Source organism: Eurosta solidaginis, chromosome 5 (genome assembly GCF_040869045.1).
Source record: "Eurosta solidaginis isolate ZX-2024a chromosome 5, ASM4086904v1, whole genome shotgun sequence".
NCBI classification, from domain to species: domain Eukaryota; kingdom Metazoa; phylum Arthropoda; class Insecta; order Diptera; family Tephritidae; genus Eurosta; species Eurosta solidaginis.
In genome coordinates this window covers 149,317,788-149,338,595 of record NC_090323.1, presented here as the reverse complement: position 1 = coordinate 149,338,595, position 20,808 = coordinate 149,317,788, and the positions used below count along the sequence as shown (strand labels likewise).

Below are 20,808 nucleotides of genomic sequence, written 5' to 3'. Positions count from 1 at the left end.
GTGGGCGGTGGCACGCCCATTGTCCAAAATTTTACTAATTTTCTATTCTGCGTCATAAGGTCAACCCACCTATCATGTTTCATTGCTTTATCCGTCTTTAGTAATGAACTATCGCACTTTTTCGGTTTTTCGAAATTTTCGATATCGAAAAAGGTGGCGTGGTTATAGTCCGATTTCGTTCATTTTAAACAGTGCCCGGGAACTTACATACCATTCATTAAAATACCTCAAAATTTACTCAAGTTATCGTGTTTACGGACGGGCGGACGGACAGCGCTAAATGAATTTATTATTTCGCTCAGATCATTTTGATATATAGAAGTCCATATGTATCTCGATTAGTTTATTCCGTTACGGGGTACCGTGTGAACTCTGCTCAGCTGAGTATAAAAATTTGTCAAAAAAGTATGGGTTTAACACCCCATGTCAAGTTACCTCTGTGTTAAAAATATAACTTGCTGTTGTGAAAGTGGGCCTAAGTGTTGAAAAACTTCAAATGAAGATGTTGAGGGTGTACGTGGAAAATATTGTATGGAGTCATTCTTAGATCTACTAAACAAGTAACTTACGTGAGTATTTGATGAAATTTTAAGCTTTTAGCTAATAAAATGAGGCGAGAAGCTTCTTATGTGAACAATCCGTTTGTATGGGGAATATACTATATAAACGACCGATCTATACGATTTTCTCAGACAATAATATATACTATATACATATTAGTCTTGTGAAATTTGAAGCTTAAAGCTGTTAAAATGGTGTAGAAATTTCGAAAGGTTTCTTATCTGAAGAATCGGTTGTATGGGACGTATGCTACATATACCATCGATCTGTACAATTTTTTCAGAAAACAATTTTTGCCCTATATGTAAGCATTTGGTAAAATTTTAAGATTCTAGCCGTTAAAATGGTGCAGAAAATATGGCAAAATTCTTATCTGAGTAGTCGGTTGTATATGCTATATTTAAGACCGATTTGGGATTCGTGACAAACTTAATGTACCATTTCATTTTCAGGAAAGGTATAAAACTTGCAACACTTCCTATGTATCTTTTTGGTGGCACAAAGTGCTTTGGAGATGTGCATTGTTGTTATATGAGGAAAGGAGAAATTGTTCAACAAAATTTGCTCTATCTTGAGATAGCTGGAACAATCCGTATATGCATTAGCTATAACCAATAATGTGATATCGCCTAATCATGCATAAACGCTCCCAGATTTTCATATATTATTTACCACGTCACTTCGAAATCAAACAAAGTATTTCAAATATGGTACATATTTTTGATAAACACACGTACAAGTTATGTATGTATGTATTTTACATTATCGCCCCTCAGAAAGAAATGTGACAATTTTCGATTGGAAATATAAAATCCAGAACCTTTTAAAACGCTTTCAAATATTTAAAAATTCGACGTGGCAGTGGTTTTTTATCTTGACCCTTTGTAGAGACAATATATTCGAGTTAATTTTTTTTAATTGTTGTTGTTTTCATTTTAGGCCTTTTTTCACGAGAACTCAACTTTTTACTTGTTTTCGTAGTACTTTCACAGAAGCCTTAGAATTTACCAAACCTTTAAAATCCTATCGAAAATAAATAAATAAGATAAATAAGATAAATAAAAACAAGTAAGGAAGGCTAAGTTCGGGTGTAACCGAACATTACATACTCAGCTGAGAGATGTGGAGACAAAATAAGGGAAAATCACCATTTAGCAAAATGAACCTAGGGTAACCCTGGAATGTGTTTGTATGACATGTGTATCAAATGAAAGGTGTTAATGATTATTTAAAACGTAGTGGGCCTTAGTTCTATAGGTGGACGCCTTTTCGAGATATCGCAATAAGGGTGGACCAGGGGTGACTCTATAATGTGTTTGTACGATATGGGTATCAAATTAAAATTATTAATGAGGGTTTTAAAAGGGAGTAGCCTTAGTTGTATATGTATATGTGAAGGCGTTTTCGAGATATAGACCAAAATGTGGACCAGGTTGACCCAGAACATCTTCTGTCGGGTACTGCTAATTTATTTATATATGTCATACCACGAACAGTATTCCTGCCAAGATTCCAAGGGCTTTTGATTTCGCCCTGCAGAAGTTTTTCATTTTCTTCTACTTAATATGGTGGGTGTCACACCCATTTTACAAAGTTTTTTCTAAAGTTATATCTTGCGTCAATAAACCAATCCAATTACCATGTTTCATCTCTTTTTATATTTGGTACAGAATTATGGCATTTTTTTCATTTTTCGTAATTTTCGATATCGGAAAAGTGGGCGTGGTCATATTCGGATTTCGGCCATATTTTATACCAAGATAAAGTGACTTCACATAAGTACGTGAACTAAGTTTATTTAAGATATATCGTTTTTTTCGCAAGTTATCGTGTTAACGGCCGAGCGGAAGGACAGACGGTCGACTGTGTATAAAAACTGGGCGTGGCTTCAACCGATTTCGCCCATTTTCACAGAAAATAGTTATCGTCATAGAATCTATGTCCCTACCAAATTCCACTAGGATTGGTAAATTTTTGTTCGACTTATGGCATTAAAAGTATTCTAGACGAATTAAATGAAAAAGGGCGGAGTTACGCCCATTTTGAAATTTTCTTTTATCTTTGTATTTTGTTGCGCCATATCATTACTGGAGTCGAATGTTGACATAATTTACTTTTATACTGTAAAGATATTAAATTTTTTGTTAAAATTTGACTTAAAAAAATTTTTTTTTTAAAAGTGGGCGTTTTCGTCATCCTATTTCGCAAATTTTTATTTAGCATACATATAGTAATAGGAGTAACGCACCTACCAAGTTTCATCGCTTTATCCGTCTTTGGTAATGAATTATCGCACCTTTTCGGTTTTTCGAAATTTTCGATATCGAAAAAGTGGGCGTGGTTGTAGTCCGATTTCGTTCGTTTTAAATAGCGATCTGAGATGAGCGCCCAGGAACCTACATACCAAATTTCATCAAGATACCTCTCTGGTCAGCTGAGTATAAAAAAAATCAATTATTTGGCCGAGACACCTTAATGTATTGTATATAGGCAGTGCTTTTCGTGTTGTGCAAAGAGCCATGCCTTTTGCTAAAATATTTTTTGACATAACGCCAAATTATTGTTGAACAAACAAGTGGCCAATTTTTGGCATATAAACAAAAAAGAGCTTACGTAATTTCGCACAGGAAACAGTGAAAATGCATATCAAATAAATTTATATTTTTTTTCTTTCATCTTTGTGTAGAAAGATTTAAATATAATAGAACGTCTTTGACGCAAAGTAAAGGTTACCCAGTGCAATGGCGTTGAAGTATATAAACTACATATATATATAGTAAATATGCAGATGTATAGATATATTTAGTATGTGGCAGTTGATAATGCGGGTCAGGTAACAAACCAATGAAAATTTATAGAAATCAGAATAAATAAAAAAATCTATACATAAGAGTTAGAAATAATAATAATGTGGCAACGCTATTTCCGTCTAGCGCTCTAGTTGCTTCGTCCTTGGGCTAACTGGCAGCAATTGGTCACACCAAGCGAAGGGGACCGCCCTCTCCCTCTACTTCCATAGGCGTGTCCCGATAAGAATACTCTTTTATTCGCATAACAAGCCCTTGCCAGCATAGCCGCTGTGTTTTAATTCGCTGAACTATGTTGATGTCTGAGTGTAGCTTGTACAGCTCATCATAAAATCTTCTTCGGCACTCGCCGTTGCCAATGCGTAGAGCTCCGTAAATCTTGCGAGAATCCTTCCTCTCGAATACTCATAGAGCCATTTCATCTGATATTGTCATCGTCTATGCGTCCATGCAGAATGAGTAAGATAAGTGACTTGTAGAGCATGTTTTTCATTTGCCGACAGACGACTTTATTTTTCAATTGATTTCCTAGTCTAAAGAAGCATTGACGGGCAAGAGTGAATTTCAAAGCTGATGTTGTTGTTTGTGCTTATGCTCTGGCGTGGTTGCTAAGTCGCAAATGCACTGACTCTTTGCTTAATGATAGCAGGTACTTCGTTTTGTCCTCATTCACGATCAAACCCATCCTTTCGGCTTCTTTTGCCAGTTTGGAGTAGGCATAACTTACGGCGTGGGTGTTTAATATCAATATCGTCAGCGTACGCCAGTAATTCTTCACTTTTATAGAATTTTGTTCTAGAGCGGTTAAGCTATATAGCTTGTATTATTTTCTGTCTGAAACCTAGTTCCGTTTCGACGAAAGAGGTAACGTGTGCTTATTCTTTTTTCGCAAGTTTTTTTCCAGATTAACCAGGCCTGAAACCGCACTGATAAGCTCCAATCAGCCGATTCGAGGTGGGCTTCAGTCTTCGCACAATTCGCTTGACAGGACCTTATATAATAAGAAGGCTGATTCCGCGATAGTTGGCGCAGTTTTCAGGATCCTCTTTCTTGTGGACTGGGCAAAGAATACTTGGATTCCAATCAATATTTTGCATAGAAGTTGACGCATGTGCTTTACCAACTCCACGCTGGCGTATTTGAATAGCTCCGCGGGCAATCAATCCATCAGGGCTCGCAACACATTTTTGTATCGAGTATTTTTATTTCGATATTAATGGGTGGTAGGCGATAATTTAAAAGTTATTCTTTCAACGAATAACGAAAGTTATTCATATCAACTCTTTATATTAATCCGCTCTTGCTGGCGGATCTGATGTCAAGTTGAATATAACGAGACCACAAAACTAATGTTGCAATATGACTCTTCTACATAACTTCGATAATAGATAAACGGAGCGGGGGGAAATATCTCCCACATAAAGCTAATTTATTTTGAAATGATAACTATTTAAAACGCACCCAGTTAAAATAAATAACTTAAAAGCAGCTATGAAAAAAATAAAAAAACCAACAGAATTTAACTAAAACTATGCGCATGGTTTAAATACAATAAAAAAAGCAATCAAATCACGTAACTTCTACAATCTAAAATTCTGTGACATTTTTGATAGAGCTGCAAAACTATCAATAATTTTCGGGATCTGGATCAGTGTTCATCGGAAATGAGCTATTTTCTTCGGAGTTGAATTCACAATGCGATAGTATACGCTTCTATCGAAATCTATCGATATTATTTCTCAAACTGTCGAAAACATCGCATGACGCGACTATCGTCGATAGCTGTGCAGCTCTAATTTTAGGGTTACTTCAGGTTATTCTTGCAAACAAATTAGTTGCTGAGGGATCACATTAAAATGTTTTGCATTTAGCGTTATTAAGTGATTTAGATTTATTACATTATTATTTAAATACTTTTCACATAGCGACTATGTCCTACATATTTTATTATTTTCTACCTTGCTGATCCTTTTTGAGATTCCTGCTGTAAAAAGCCGGTTGTGGCATCCTTTAAATTTTCTTTAAGTTTATCATTTCCATTTTCAAATGGTCTTTTAACTTCTTGCAATTTCTTATCCAAGGCATCCGTAAGAATATCTTCTTTCCTAGTTGTGGTACTTGGTACTGGTTTCGTTCGTATCGATGTTGTTGGGCTTCTAGTTGGTGTGGATGGTGGTGTTGGTGGTGGTTGTTTTTCCTCTGGCGGCTTTGGAGAAGTTAGTGCTACTACTGGAGCTCTGGCAGAGGGCTTAACTTCTGGTGTAACAGCTTTGGGTTGAGGCTGAGGTTTGCTTTCTGTTATTTTTTTCGTTGCCTCTGGTTTTGGTTGAATTTGTGGTTTTGTCTGTTGTTGCTGTGGCTGCTGTGGCTGCTGAGGCAGTTGTGGCTTATTATCAATCGCTTTTTTGCCACCTTTTAATTTTAAATTATCGAAAAACCTACCGAAATGCTTTCTAAAGAAATAAAAAGTAAAAAAGAAAGAATGAAATTAAGACAAGAAATTCAATTTAATAATCAATTAAATCAATGAAATAAGGGAAATTATAATGGTAATAAAGGTGAATTATGTATAAAGACAATTACTTCAATTATAAAACATAATTACATACTTAAACGAAATAAAGTTGATCAAGACAACCAGAAAATAAACTGGGAAAATCTATGCATAGGTAAGGTTGAACCGGCTAGTACGTAAGACTCTCACATAGCCTGAATGAATCCATTACAGGAAGTTTGCTCAACGACCTAATTGAAAAATTCTATTAGATATCAGGACCTATCTTATAAAATAACCCCGTCCTCTCGGCAAATACTAGAAGCTTTCTAGAACCTATTCCACATGCTGCAGGATACTATCGGCATCGCAGCATGTCTATTGCAAGAAAATAGCTCGAAAAAACAGCTCATCTGAGCGCCTCTCGAGACATCGAAGCCGCGTGTAATTATGTCCTGCCTTTAGAGCGGAAAAACCTCTGTTGAATTCATTAATGAACTTCTGAGCAATATAATTGCAACAGCGCCGTGGGCGGAGCACAATTTTGATAAGAGTTTTCGAGGTACGTCGAAAGGGTGTTTTGGTGTACTTCGAAGCCAATGGCTTTAGAATGGTTGCCTAAACAAACGATCTGGCAATCCTGGTAAAATATACAGGGGGTTGATCACGCTTTGTGATATGTGCTATGGGATCTCTGACTTTGACAACTTCGGCACTTTGACTAACATCGACTTTAACCCAGACAGTTGTGTGGCGATAACTGCTACCCATGCTGGTTTCAACATCATGACTCCTTCGCGGAAGAATAGGACGAATGTCCCTAATGAGAGAGTAGACCAAGTAATTTGTTCGCGGATAGATCGAAGTTGGAAGGGTAGGTTGGTGCTAGGGTTTTCTGCCACGGGCTTGATGCAATTTAACACTGCCCGAGCACTGAAATTGTTTCCAATTAGAAATAGCTGCGATTAAGGCATGCGAGGTCCCAGGGGGGGGGGGACTTTTTTGTATTGACTGTAATGAAGTATATAATACAAATCTACATAGTAGTTTCTTATCACACAACGGATTTTTACTAATTTTTAATTTTTCTTGCTTTTTACGTTGCTTTTACGTTACCGGGGGGGGGGGGGGGGAGAAGGGGGGGGACTTTTTTTAAATATATGTAATAATAACGTAAAAAGCAAGAAAAATTAAAAATTAGTAAAAATCCGTTGTGTGATAAGAAACTACTATGTAGATTTGTATTATATACTTCATTACAGTCAATACAAAAAAGTCCCCCCCCCTGGAACCGCGCATGGATTAAGGATACTAGTGTTACTGCGGTGAGAGTATTTAAGGCAATCAAGGCTCGATTGGGGTGCGGTCGAAGATGATCTGGAAGTTATTAACTTCGTTTACCATCGAATCGAACTTATACTCATATACCAGTATACCAGGCAACTATATTGCGGATAAGTTTGAGCGAACGCGTTTATTTGTATCGGCAGTGGCAGGTTGTAGGGAATTAGGAGCTCAACGGGCTAACTCTTGTAGAATAGCTACGTCCGTCTGACGACAAGTGAATGACAAGTGACCTGTCGAAATCATATCCAAAGTAGTGATACATAGATGACGTCACAGTGGCTTCAACTCAACCTATCTAAATACGGTGCAAACGTTCAATTCACGACGTGTAGTCGTATTTGAATGAACGAAATTGAAATAAAGCCACGCCTTGTGATGATTCACACCCTTTTCCCGTTTATTGTTTACATGCATACAAACTTTTAATACAAAAGTTTGCGTTTGCAGATAGTTCCAACAACAATGCAAATCAATTGCAATCACTCACAACCACAGTTGATCGAATAAATAGTTTGCAACGGAATAAATAAATAAATAAATATACAAATATAAACATATTTTAATAAACAAATTGATATCATGTGTAAAAGTTATTTTCTGATGATAATAAGCAATCGAGCACACCAACAACGATCTTTTTTTTGCAAAATTGCTAAAAGCGAAAACGTTCAAGAATTAGATAACGACGATAGTTACACATTTTATAAAAAAAATCAAAATAAAATAACGATAAGAGAACCGGCAATGATCGACGTCATTGTTTTCTTAATTTGCATGTATCATCGATTCTATGTGTACATATGTATATGTATGTATGTGTGTATATTTGAACGATTTTCCGTCATTCTTCGTCAAATTTGGTTTGGAGACTTACTTAACTGGTGCTTAACCGTTTAAACGGTTATGGCCGTCCAAAAAAGCGCGCCAGTCGATTCTTCGCTGAGAAAACTGGCACCAATTGGTCACACTAAGGGAATTTAAATCGTTTTCCACCTGCCCCTTCCAGCAGAGTGGGGGCCACCCTCTTTCTCTGCTTCCATAGGAGGGTTACGATAAACAAATTTTCTTAGCCGGATCATCATCTTTCATTTACATTACATCATTGCGTTTCAATTCGCTGGTTTATGTTGATGTAAATCTTTAGAAAAACTTTTCCCTCGAAAACTCCCCGAGCCGATTCATCTGATTTTCGTTTGCCGAGAGAAGACTTTAGATATTCATTCCTGAAGAAAGCAAACTAAACCACTCGGAAGCTAAAGGCTACAGACCAATAATACTTTCCTCCTTTATCCTTAAAACTCTGGAGAGATTTATTGACCTTCACGAGTTAGTCAACGACATCCCTGAACTGCAGAATATACCTTGGCAAGCTTCCTCGACATTGAGGGTGTCTGCAACAACTTTGGAACCCAAGACCCTATAGTTGCATGTATCGAATCTATGGTCAGAATTAGGGTTTTCAACGCAACTTTAGGAGCTGGCTTAGTATGTAAAATAGATACCAGGACGACGTGCTATCGCCTTTTCTGGATTTTGGCACCTTATGAAATTCTAGAAATATTCAGGGCAGAAAGAACGGGGCTAGTCGCATACGCCAAAGACTTAGTGATTCTGATCACAGGTAACTTGCTAACGATTATTGAGCTCATGAAAACGGTACCTTGTGGCATTTCGTTATGGGCAGGGCAAAACGGGCTGGCTGTAAGTCCAACAAAAACAAAACCTGTCCTTTTCACAAGAACAACAAAAATTCCCTTCTTTAACTTAATAAGGCTAAACGGCACAACGTTAAATCTCTTTTGTGAAGCCAAATATCTTGACATGATTCTCGACCCCAAATTAGGCCTAAAAAAGAACATTGAGGCGAGATCAAAAATAACTCTGACACTATACTACAACTGCAAGATAGCTTTCGGGAGGAACTGGAGACTTTCAACGCAGGGTTGGTAAGGTGCAAAGGCGTCTATGGAGGAATGGTAGGAAGGCATTGACAGACGTAGGGGCATTGAAATCTACATAGATGACTGAAAAATAGAAAAGGCAATTGGAGATGGAATATACTCAAAGCTTCTGCAGATATATCAACCGTACCGAAGGGTTGGAACTCATGCAGTTCCATCCAGGCGGAGGTCTATGCCATAGGGAGAGCAGCCAGACTACTACAGGACAGTATGGTCTCGCACACAAATGTAAAAATCTTTGTCGAACAGCCAGGCATTAAAATCCAACGTGATATAGTCGGATATCGTGCAGAGGTATCGAGCGTTGCTGCCGTCCATAAGAAATCTTAATTAATGCCTGCCTTTGCTGTGTCTGTGGGCATATCGATATTGAAGGGAATGTATTTGTGAGGAAAGGTTCCAAAGTAGACTTTAGCGAGGTGGAAACCTTCGTACCACTACAGCTGGGTTATCTTCTGAGGAAAATTGACGAATATGAGATTAGGACAACGAACTTGCTGTGGACTAATTGCGAGGTCCTAATGGCCATGTTAGGATAAGAAAGAACGTAGCTTCCTTCTCAAGCAGAGGATAGCAATTGGTTATAGTGTGTCTCAGCTATCCATCGCAACTGATTCAGCTATAGGCTATACACTATGAGCAACAGAGGTATGCGTTTCCGCTATTAAGCACAACCCGTTTTGTAGAGAGTTATTTAACCACTGTTGCTAGTCTTCAATAATTGCTGCTAGGAGGCCCAAACATTATCTAAGTGATGATAAGCTTTTTTTTACCCACAAATGTAATGTATATACATGTAAAAAAAGCACGGCTCACAGTTAAATATCGGGAAAAATTAATGTGAGGGAAATGACTGTGGTTTCAAACTGTATAAAGAGATATTTGACTAAAATTAGTTTTCAGTCGGAAATCGTGATTTTCGTAGTTTCATGTAAGATTAACTCGAGGACAAGAACCAAAATGAAAAATCTGATTCTGAATTCAGATTCAGCGAAGCGACGACCTCTCGAATATACGGCAGGGACATCAGCGGCATAAGCACCCGAGCCATAACTTCCGCTCACTCCAGACTGAAACAAGTAAAGGTGTCTAAGTTCTGGTGTAACCGAACATTATATACTCAGCGTGAGCTTCCACTGTACACCGCCTGTTTAAAAAAATGTCTACCCATTTCCTCTTACAATAAATTTTGATAAGTGTAATATCATTGATTCAAAACAATTTTTTGCTAAGTTATATCTTATTATTCTAGTTTACGACCCTTTTAAACTTGTTTTATATCTAAGTTGCCGCGGCCTTTAACCGATCCCGTCAATTTCTACTAGAATTATTTACTGCTATAAGGAAAATATGTGTACAAAATTTCATTACGATATGCTAATTTTTCTCAACATTCTAGGTGTATTATTTACAAAATAATCAGATTTTTTGTGTTTTCCAAAATGTTATATAAATAAAAAGTGGGCGTGGTTATCATCCGATTTCGCTCATTTTCAATACCAATCTACTCTGGGTCCATATAAGCTCGATTTTATTAATAAATAATAATATTTACTCAAGTTGTCGTGTTAACGGACGGACGGACAGGGCTTAATCAAATAAATAATTCGACACTGATGATTTTGATATATGGAAGTCTATATCTATCTCGATTCCTTTATACCTGTACAACCAACCGTTATCCAATCAAAGTTAATATACTCTGTGTGCAAAGCACGCTGAGTATAAAAAAGCGGAAAATATGGGTTCGAGTCATTTGCGTCTTCGCAACCACAACACGGTTGATAGCCTCAATTTCTAATTATGTATTATGTAGTAAAGGACTTGGATACTTTTTAAATATCTCGACTACAATATTGATTCCGACTTGAATAAATCAAGCTAATTAAATCCGGCTTCTACATCCGGATCATTTAAATCATTTTCATAACATCCCTAGTAGGCACAGTTACGACATACATACTCACATATGTACATATGTATGTACATAAATAATATTTAGACAATTGTTTGCAATTGTGTTTACAGAGTTCTTATTATAAATATTGTGTAAAATTTATTCATGCGGATGTATGAATATCATTAGGTAATTAATTGTCTTATGATTGAGTACTAATTTACCTTTTTGATAAATATGAGAACGAATGTGTGAAAAATTTTGAAAGAATATTTGAAAAGAATAATTAAGATCTGTTTTTAATTCTTTTATAATCTTTTAAATGTATGAAAATTCAATTGAGTTTTGATAATAATAACCATTATTTCGAGCGAATTTATCTTTAACACGTTTTAGACCGACTTTTGTATCCGAATGGAATTGAACATTTTTCTACTCGTATTATTAGGCCTCGATGCTTGCGACCTTTATTTAGACCTATTGTGCTTGACCTTTCAGCCTTTCCCTGTCTGTGGAGGCTTTTAATGTATTTAAGTACCTCTTCAGGCTTTTTACTTAATATCACGAAGGGATTAAGAGTCACGCCACCTAGAGCTGAGAGGTTCTGCCTTGGCAGAGCTACGCATTCGCAGAAAATGTGAACCGGCAATTCATCCTCCAGCTTCCAAAAGCGACAGATTGGTTTATCGGATAGATTTAACTTACTTAGGTGATATCGTAGACTACAGTGTACCGTGTAGTACCCCGTGAAAGTTTGTAGGTTCTCTCTGTTTAGATGTATGAGTTTGCCTGTTACTCTCATTGCTGGAAGTATAAACAATTTGTCTTGCATTTGCTCTTTGCCTTTAATCCAGGGTCCTCTGAACTGATCTGTTTCCCTAGTGTGTGCCTTTGTGGGTTCAAATAAAGGCTCTGGGCAAGTACTGCTGAAGCACCCTGCTTGGCTAGGTAGTTTGCCTGTTCATTGCCTTCATGTCCCTGATGCTCGGGAACCCATCTTAAAAAAAACTTAATTTTTGGTTCCCAAATCAAACCAAGCAACTATTGGCTTCACAACAGTATTAATAATCTAGTTTATGTACCATTTTGGGAGATAGCCCCTTGTTTTGTTATAGATTCCACTGAAGGCGAAGACAGCTTTTGTTGCTTTGTTTAAGGTAGCTGAAATAATTTGACATTTATTTCAACTTCAATCTTAGTATATATATATGTAGCTGATCGAGAATAGACAACCCCAACAAACTGAGCAGCCGCATAATTCAAAATAGCCTACATTTTTCTCCCTTGTCGGATATTGCCGCACATTCTCTTCCTGTCCTATTTGAAATCCTGGATAATGATTCAACGTCGAATTACAGTAGTCGCTCACAAATTAGAACCTTTAGTAATTAGAATGTCCAGAAATTAGAATCAACTTTTTCAATACATTACACGATCTGAAATTAGAATCGAAAATTATGCAATGCATATAAACATAAGCACATACAAACATACATAACTATTAAATACTTATCACATACTCCACTAACAAACCTTTCTTTTTATGTCCTTACATATTTATCTACTTACTTATTGAATTAACTAAAATATATTGTTATTTATAAACGTACGTACATACATATATACATATAAAAATTCATAAAGCAAAGCATATACATAACATAACAAGATTGTTTATAAATAAGACGTAAACAAAATATGCAACAGCAATTGTTTATCAAAAAGAAGAAAACAAAATGTGCAACAACAATTATGGTAAAACCGTAAAGTCGCCTGATGATTGTAAATTGTAAAGCAATCACCGTACTAGGATTAACAACAACGACTTTGTAAAACCGAGGATCACCTGATAAACGAGAACACACCGAACCGTAAAGTGGTGTGATAGTTAGACTACCAACAAACAAGTAGAAAGCGGTCAGAAATGTTTGTTTAGGAAATATTATAAATAAGCGAATAATTGTTAAATAAGTTAGATTAAGTTTTTGATGTCATTGAATAAAGACATATTATATTCACATCTCGCGGTCTTTTATTTTTCTTAACTCGCGTGCACGAGTTTTGGCATTTTTTGTTTAAAAGTAATTCGCTGAAATGCCAAATAAATGTAAGAAAAATACTTTGTCCTTGGAAACCAAAGTTCAGATCTTGGGAAAGCTTGACAAAGGTGTTCAAGGGAAGCGGTTAGCCGTAGAACTTGATGTGGTGCCATTTGCAATCAGCTATATAAACTCGAATAAAGCATAATGTTTAAACGCTGTTTCTAATACCTATCATGAGGCTAACAAAAAATCATTGCGCATCGCTGAATGTTAGTTATGAAGTTTTTCTTTCATTTTTGGCCTTTTTAATGTGTTTCTATCGATCTTTTATGTATTTTTAATGAAAAAAAAAAATATATTTATTGTAATTGGAGTTTTTATTTTTTTGATCCTTTTTTGATTTAGCGAATGTATACATATATGTATATTTAATAAAAAAAACATGTGATATGTATTGTACTGGATTGTTATTTATGTTTTCTCGTTTTTATGAATAAAATTGAATAAGACAAAATTTCAATGTAGTTTTTTAATGCAAATTGACTTAATTTTTAAGGTTTTATACAAATAAAAACACATCCAGGAATTCGAATTTTTCAGAAATTAGAATCACCCTAAAAACAAAATGGTTCTAATTTGTGAGCGTCTACTGTATTACATATACGTACTAGTATCGCCGTGGACGAAACTTTGACCAATCCAATTTCCTAAGGGATATCAAAATGAATGCTTGTATAAAGATATGTAGATATGAGACATTCAAATGTGTCTTTATTTGAGTAGAGCCACAACCATCTACCCATAAATTCTACTCCACTGTACAACATGGTGTTTACGCTTCCATCGTAATTTTTCACGTAATTTTTTTGATAGCCTACCTTTGCAACCTCGCATTTGTCAAGGCTTAGTTTGTCTATTACTTTATATGACCCCCCTAAAAAGTATATTCGTTTATTTTCTACTCCTCGAAGCCACATTAGCTTTATATATTCATCTTCAGATATCTCGGGATTATAAAAAAAAAATTATCAGCCCTAGTACCTTCCCACTTGCAAGTTCAAATTGGTGTAGATTTGCTTCATTATTTGGGAATCGCCTAAAACTATGCTTTAATTTTGTTGTTAAGTATATACCAGATATTCACATCCGTTTACACCCATATGCATATACATGCATTGATGCAATGCACCCATACATAACCCAATAAGCAACTGAAAAGAATTCTCAAAGGGGGAAATGTTATTGCTCAGGGGTTTTTTGCATTGTTTACTACGGTAATTTGCAGGAAGAGTAAAGTAGAATCGCGAAAAAGTTAACCAAAATATCCTAAGGGTATTTTACTTTTCCGAATTATTTACTTTTCCAAGCGGTTTTTAAATTTGAAAAAGTACAGCAAGAAACATAGATTTTTGGATATAACACATTGAATTTATTTAAATTACTTAGTTTTAATTATTACAGAGCCATATTCTTCGATTTCATTTGTACAAGTACAGCGAACATACCTATTAATTTATTTTACAATGTGCCTTACGAAAAGTAACACTTTCAAATATTTTTACAAAGAAATCCTACGAAAAAAATTTTGAAAATGTTACTTTTCATATGGCACGTCGATATGTATGTACATATTAATTTGTAAAAGCTGTTCTAAAGAAGCATTCGAGACTTGTTTGTTTTTTTCTTTTGCGTAATAGCTTTTGAAAATTTTCACCCCCGCATATTAATAAGATCTGATATCTGATTTGCATCATTATTGTTCTCATACCACTTTACCAAGGTATTGATGCATCCAATTGCTTCCGAAAAACTCACTTTCTGTTGTTGCATATCTTGCTCGATAGCTGATTCTTCGTTATCATTATCGGACAATTTGCAATATTCGTCATCTTCCGAAAATTGATAGTCGTTCCAATTTTCAATATCGTCAATGCTGACGTCAAAACCACCCACCTTTGACAATAACACAGAAATAGGGGAATACCCGCACTTACTTTTATCGCCAAACAAACGGTTGGATTTGAAAAAATTGATGAGCTCAGAAAAGTTAACTAAGTACAACTGCTAAAACTCGTCCGAAAATATCGGGAAAAGTGTCAAAAGACTCGCTTTGGACCCAGGATCACGAATCCGAAAGCGGAAATTTTGTTTCTTTTCGGAGATATTGGCAAACAAAATTTAAAATTTTCATGTGGTTGTTGTAATTTTGATGGTTTTGTTGTGCCCACAAGAAAAATTGTGGTAAAAGTGTTTTCCGCGGATATTAATTTGGTCTCCAAATCGGTGTTGGACCCACCCAGGGAATTTCTGAGTGAAGCAGTTCGATTTTTCTGGTTACTAACAGAATTCTTGTGTTGGGCAGAGGAATTTAACAGAATTCTTGTGTTTCGAGGAGGAAGAAAGCAAAGTGTACTTCTGACCTGCATATTGCAAAATTGCATCCAAATCCGTTCACCCAGTTGTTTTGAAATGATTGAATGAATCTACACTCTGGACGACTCAACAATTTGCAATCCGATTTTACAAATCGACAAATTTTCTATTATAGCTTTATGTTGATACAGATTTAAGATTTAAGCCATACATGTTTTACAGCGCTTTTTAGAGCGGGACGTGGACGCTCAAGCTCGGTCAACTTAGCCGAGCGATTAACTTCCTCGCGAGAGTTAACTTTTTCGCGATTCTACTGTACAAGTTCAAAAACCATAGAAAACAAGTAAGGAAGGTTAAGTTCGGGTGTAACCGAACATTACATACTCAGTTGAGAGCTATGGTGACAACATAAGGGAAAATAACCATGTAGGAAAATGAACCGAAGGAAACCCTGGAATGTGTTTGTATGACATGTGTATCAAATGAAAGGCATTAAAGAGTATTTTATGAGGGAGTGGGCCATAGTTCTATAGGTGGACGCCATTTAGGGATTTAGCCATAAAGGTGGATCAGGGTTGACTCTAGAATGCGTTTGTACGATATGGGTATCAAATTAAAGGTGTTAATGAGAATTTTAAAAGAGAGTAATCCTTAGTTCCATAGGTGGACGCCGTTTCGAGATATCGCCACAAAGGTGGAACAGGGGTGACCCTAGAATTTGTTTGTACAATATGGGCATCAAACGAATGGAGTTAATGAGTATTTTAAAAGGGAGTGGGCCTTAGTTCTATAGGTGGATGCCGTTTCGAAATATCGCCATAAAGGTGGACCAGGGTTGACTCTAGAATGTGTTTGTACGATATGGGTATCAAATTAAATGTATTAATGAGGGTTTTAAAAGCGAGTGGTGGTTGTTGTATAGGTGGTCGCCTATTCGAGATATCGCCATAAAGGTGGACCAGGGGTGACTATAGAATGCGTTTGTACGATATGGGTATCAAATGAAAGGTGCTAATAAGTATTTTAAAAGGGAGTAATCCTTAGTCCCATAGGTGGACGCCGTTTCGAGATATCGCCATAAAGGTGGACCAGGGGTGACCCTAGAATTTGTTTGTACAATATGGGCATCAAACGAAAGGTGTTAATGAGTATTTTAAAAGGGAGTTGGCCTTAGATCTATAGGTGGACGCCGTTTCGAAATATCGCCATAAAGGTGGACCAGGGGTGACTCTAGAATGTGTTTGTATGATATGGGTATCAAATTAAAGGTATTAATGAGGGTTTTAAAAGGGAGTGGTGGTTGTTGTATAGGTGGTCGCATTTTGGAAATATCGCCATAAAGGTGGACCAGGGGTGACTCTTGTATTTGTTTGTACAATATGGGTATCAAAAGAAAGGTGTTAATGAGTATTTTAAAAGGGAGTAATCCTTAGTTCCATAGGTGGACGCCGTTTCGAGATATCGCTATAAAGGTGGGCCAGGGGTGACTCTAGAATTCGTTTGTACGATATGGGTATCAAATTAAAGGTATTGAGGGTTTTAAAAGGGAGTGGTGGTTGTTGTATAGGTGGTCGCATTTTCGAAATATCGCCATAAAGGTGGACCAGGGGTGTCTCTAGAATTTGTTTGTACAATATGGGTATCAAACGAAAGGAGTTAATGAGTATTTTAAAAGGGAGTGGGCCTTAGTTCTATAGGTGGACGCCTTTTCGAGGTATCGCAATAAAGGTGGACCAGGGGTGACTCTAGAATATGTTTGGACGATATGGGTATCAGATGAAAGGTGTTAATGAGTATTTTAAAAGGGAGTGGGCCTTAGTTCTATAGGTGGACGCCGTTTCGAAATATCGCCATAAAGGTGGACCAGGGGTGACTCTAGAATGTGTTTGTACGATATGGGTATCAAATTAAAGGTATTAATGAGGGTTTTAAAAGGGAGTGGTGGTTGTTGTATAGGTGGTCGCATTTTCGAAATATCGCCATAAAGGTGGACCAGGGGTGACTCTAGAATTTCTTTTTACAATATGGGTATCAAAAGAAAGGTGTTAATGAGTATTTTAAAAGGGAGTAATCCTTAGTTCCATAGGTGGACGCCGTTTCGAGATATCGCCATAAAGGTGGGCCAGGGATGACTCTAGAATTCGTTTTTGCAATATGGGTATCAAACGAAAGGAGTTAATGAGTATTTTAAAAGGGAGTGGGCCTTAGTTCTATAGGTGGACGCCTTTTCGAGATATCGCCATAAAGGTGGACCAGGGGTGACTCTAGAATGAGTTTGTACGATATGGGTATCAAATTAAAAGTATTAATGAGAGTTTTAAAAGGGAGTGGTGGTAGTTGTATATGTGAAGGCGTTTTCCAGATATCGACCAAAATGTGGACCAGGGTGACCCAGAACATCATCTGTTGTATACCGCTAATTTATTTATATATGTAATACCTGCCAAGATTTCAAGGGTTTTTTATTACGCCCTGCAGAACTTTTTCATTTTCTTTTACTTAATATGGTAGGTGTCACAACCATTTTATAAAGTTTTTTCTAAAGTTATATCTCGCATCAATAAAACAATCCAATTGCCTTACCATGTTTCATCCCTGTTTTCGTATTTGGTATAGAATTATGGCATTTTTTTCATTTTTCGTAATTTTCGATATCGAAAAAGTGGGCGTGGTCATAGTCGGATTTCGTTCATTTTTCATACCAAGATAAAGTGAGTTCAAGTAAGCACGTGAATTAAGTTCATTAAAGATATGTCGATTTTTGCTCAAGTTATCGTGTTAACGGCCATGCGGAAGGACAGACGGACGACTGTGTATAAAAACTGGGCGTGGTATCAACCGATTTCGCCCATTTTCACAAAAAAGAGTTAGCGTCATAAGATCTATGCCCCTACCTAATTTCAAAAGGATTGGTTAATTTTTGTTCGACTTATGGCGTTAAAAGTATCCTAGACAAATTAAATGAAAAAGGGCGGGGCCACGCCCATTTTGAAATTTTCTTTTATTTTTGTATTTTGTTGCACTATATCATTACTGGAGTTGAATGTTGATATAATTTACTTATATACTGTAAAGATATTAAATTTTTTGCTAAAATTTTACTTTAAAAAAATTTTTTTTTAAGTGGGCGTGGTCCTTCTCCCATTTTGCTAATTTTTATTCAGCGTACATATAGTAATAGGAGTAACGTTCCTGCTAAATTTCATCATGATATCTTCAACGACTGCCAAATTACAGCTTGCAAAACGTTTAAATTACCTTCTTTTAAAAGTGGGCGGTGCCACGCCCGTTGTCCAAAGTTTTACTAATTTTCTATTCTGCGTCATAAGTTCAACTCATCTACCAAGTTTCGTCGCTTTATCTGTCTTTTGTAATGAATTATCGCAATTTTTCGGTTTTTCGAAATTTTCGATATCGAAAAAGTGGGCGTGGTTATAGTCCGATATCGTTCATTTTAAAGATACCTCAAAATTTACTCAAGTTATCGTGTTAACGGACGGACGGACGGACGGACGGACATGGCTCAATCAAATTTTTTTTAGATCCTGATTATTTTGATATATGGAAGTCTATATCTATCTCGATTCCTTTATATATATAAAACCAACCGTTATCCAATCAAACTTAATATACTCTGTGAGCTCTGCTCAACTGAGTATAAAAATTAGTGGCGTCGCCTCGTTGGTCCTTCTCTCCTCTCCTCTCGTAAGTTTATGTATTCCTTATTCCTATTACCATTACATTTAGTATTTGTTCAGAGCGTCAAGCGTCCTAGTTCAAAATCTAAGCGTGCAGCATGATGGTAACACTTGTTTTCAGAAAAGAAAACGCTATTAAGTTACATTCCTTTTCCGTCCTTGCGGGTAATACAACCTAGACTATATCAACTTTTCGGAATATTTTAGTCTTCGTGGTCCTCATTTTTTAACTGAACCCATAATGTCTGGGAAAAACTTTTTCAAACAATTATGAATTTACTCGCGCCTTTTCATTTTAAATCTACCTACAATCATAACTACCAAAGATGTTTGGAAAATTACTATTTGGAATTTACTTTGGACTACAATGATACCGACCACGTTGAGTCTGAGCGGATTTATCACATACGATGTCTCTATAGTGTTATCATGGTCTAAATTCAGAATTAACTAAATGTATATCCTGATTTTTGTCAAACAGACTATCGAAAGTTACGTCAAAATGCTGTAACTACTATTTGGGGCTATGAAAGAGCCATTTTAATTTTCCATTATTAACTAATCTATATATATATATAAATGAATCGTGGTGAGTGTATGTTCAGATGCTTAAAAGTTGAAAACTACTGGACCGACTTTTATAAAATATTGTAGGTATATTATCTAGGTACCCGAATAGGCTATATTTCATACCGCTGGGTGGCTAGAGTCTTGAGACCAAAACGTGGGCCCGGGTACCACTAGAATGTGTTTATACAATATGGATATCAAAAGAAAGCTGTTGATAAGGGCATTCGTAGAGTATTTTTTATACCGCTGGGTGACTAGAAGAACAAGAAGGTTCAAAACACGCTATCAAGCAATATTTCATGCCATTACTTCGCGGGTATGGGATTAACCATATGCTAGCTATTTTATATGAGAAAAATTTCTTTCCACGGAATCCCATACTCGCTTATTACGCACAGTGTTGAATAGCAGCATCTCTCGATTACAGATGTCGCCCGCTCATGCTAAAATATTCGTAGGTGGCATTATATGACTAGCAGAAACTTTCGACTACCGAATGACAGATGTCGCCCCCTCATAACTCTATTTATTAGTAGGTGGCGTCACAGCAATGTTATTGGCGGCATTGTGTTGAAGTTTTGACTAACAACAACTTTCGATTACCGAATTACAGATGTCGCCCGATCATAATACCAGTACTAAGTACTAATTAGATTAGCACAGGAGAGTTATTGGCGTTACTGGCGGCATTGAGTTGAAGTGTTGATAATTGATGTTATGTCGAAGATGAGTCTGTAGCGGTACTGCTGTTAGTGGCGTCATTGCACCGCGGTATAACGAAACAGTGTGTTAACTTCAGTGACACCAGCCCCCAAATTCCAACTTTCGCTAAGCTAAAATTCCATCGCCAAAAATCTCTAAAAGAAAATTAAGCGCACAGAAAAGTATGCAGCATTTAGTACCATGTAGTCATAAGCAATAAGCCTAACTTCTATTACTTAGGTGGTATTTGCTATCGATCACATGGCATGGTAATAAATATTGCATGCTTTTCTGCGCACTTGATTTTGTTTTAGAAATTTTTGGCGATGGAATTTTAAAATTGGAATTTGGGGCAG

The 20,808-nt window shown here is 36.5% G+C and overlaps 1 long non-coding RNA gene across 1 annotated transcript in view; it reads right to left on the bottom strand.

Moving 5' to 3' along the window:
• Nucleotides 1-5,721: 5,721 nt before the first annotated feature.
• LOC137253848 (uncharacterized) overlaps nt 5,722-20,808 on the bottom strand; it is a 41,181-nt gene continuing 26,094 nt past the window's right edge. The window contains exons 3-5 of the long non-coding RNA XR_010953902.1: nt 12,341-12,503; nt 12,150-12,228; nt 5,722-5,821 (exon numbers count right to left, since the gene is read on the bottom strand). This is a non-coding gene — a long non-coding RNA (uncharacterized lncRNA). The remainder of the gene's footprint in view (nt 5,822-12,149; nt 12,229-12,340; nt 12,504-20,808) is intronic.